The 1,659-nt window shown below is 35.7% G+C and overlaps 1 long non-coding RNA gene across 1 annotated transcript; it reads left to right on the forward strand.

Annotated features, from left to right (window-relative positions):
• The first annotated feature begins 59 nt into the window (after nt 1-59).
• LOC109592417 (uncharacterized) lies at nt 60-637 on the forward strand. The gene is made up of 2 exons (XR_002190338.1): nt 60-210; nt 252-637. It is a non-coding gene; the product is annotated as an uncharacterized LOC109592417 (long non-coding RNA).
• The last annotated feature ends 1,022 nt before the right edge of the window (nt 638-1,659 follow it).

The following is a 1,659-nucleotide window of genomic DNA, read 5'->3' on the forward strand; positions in this document are numbered from 1 at the left end:
TCAAAACTAAGAAGTCTACAGTTACTTTGCTGTTCTCTGCACCTTTAGCATTAGATAAAGATGTAGCTAACTGATCTTCTACATTTATAATCAAGAACTGTTCGTGTTTCAGGCGCTTGTTTCCACTGTAAGGATTTAAAATGGCTGACACAAAAATCATACTAAATTCTATAACTTGTAAAATAGAGTGAATGCAATCACACTTACAAGGTAGCTTATTAGTATTATATATGCCTGTTATTCTGCAAAAGTTTCATTGCTCTAGGAGAAAAGGGAAAATTTTTCTAAGGTATTAAAGGTCCCAGCAAGTAGCCTAGCTATGTGTTTGTGTGTGTTTAGCATTGTTGTATCCATGAGTATAGCTTGTAATTCTTGATATATATGTAAATTGTAGCTATTGCAGTGGTTTTCAACTTTCTTTATATCTGTATTTGGAAGATATCTTGAGATTTCATGAGAGCCGCAATTTTCGTTCATATTTGTACTCACATGAACTGTGTTAAGTATCTGGTTGCCTATTTTGGCATTATAGACGAAGGTTATTGTGAGGATATAGACTTTGATCCCAATTATTTTCTTCCTGGATAAAGATATCATGATTTATTACAATTTTTATAATAAATTTTAATTAATTTAATTATACTTAACAATAAAAAAATTGTAACTTCAGTATTCTTTGGAGTGCAATCATGAAATTTTGGTATGTGGTACTTAAAAGGTATCTTTACAAGGTAATTGTTGTCTTACAAGTATTCCTTGTGAGGGAAAATTTTTCTAAGGAATAGAATTATTGTGTTCAAAATTAGCTGTAAGTTCCCCATAAAACAGCGTATCTTTGCTGTTTTCATAAATGATGTGCTCTATTGATCAAGCACTTTATCTCTCATTGTGGCAAGTCCATTGCTGTGATAGTTCTCTGATTCTGTCCAAGTTTTCATGTATCTATGTACGCTACCACCCACGCAGTTGCTCAATGAACGAGAAATAGGTTTATACACAATTTATATGGACTTCCGGTTGCTTGGCTGCCCGACTGCCAGGGCAATAGAGGATATGTGTGCTAAGTATTATTCATAGCTTTTTAGTACCGTATATCCAACCCACACAGTAAATTGGCCGCCATGTTGGACGTCAAGTTTATTAAGAGTTCAATGGGGGAAAACACATTTTCTTGCCTTGCTACCTTCTTGAGGCCTTTTTCGGAAGCTTAGAAAGCATCCTGAGGATCTAATGGGGTCTAGTAGTCACCTGAAAGATTGCTATCAAGAAATACAGAGCGGTTTCCTGGTACCAAGCCTTTTTCTATCATTTCTCCATTGCTGCCAAATGCCAATGGAAAGTTGACGTCCAACGAACTAATTTTTTTTCTTGAAAGTTATTACGGTATGCAATGAATGAATATACTTAGCACGCATATCCTCTATATTATCAAAAGTGCTAGTGTGAGAAAAATGGCATAATATCATCAACTACTTGTTAGCTTAGACTTACAGGGAATAATAAAGTACTAGTTTCCTAATAGCTCCCTGTCTAAAGCCCTAGACGTCTTGCTTCTGCTACAGTGCTTTGCAGGTTGCTTGACCCAGTTTCTGCTCACGTGACATGTATTACTAGTATGGTGAGAGTCACGTGATTAACGAGTTTGCAGGGTCAAGCAAC

This window comes from Amphimedon queenslandica, unplaced genomic scaffold (assembly GCF_000090795.2).
Source record: "Amphimedon queenslandica unplaced genomic scaffold, v1.1 AMPQUscaffold_5324_Cont22703, whole genome shotgun sequence".
Classification (NCBI taxonomy): Eukaryota; Metazoa; Porifera; class Demospongiae; order Haplosclerida; family Niphatidae; genus Amphimedon; species Amphimedon queenslandica.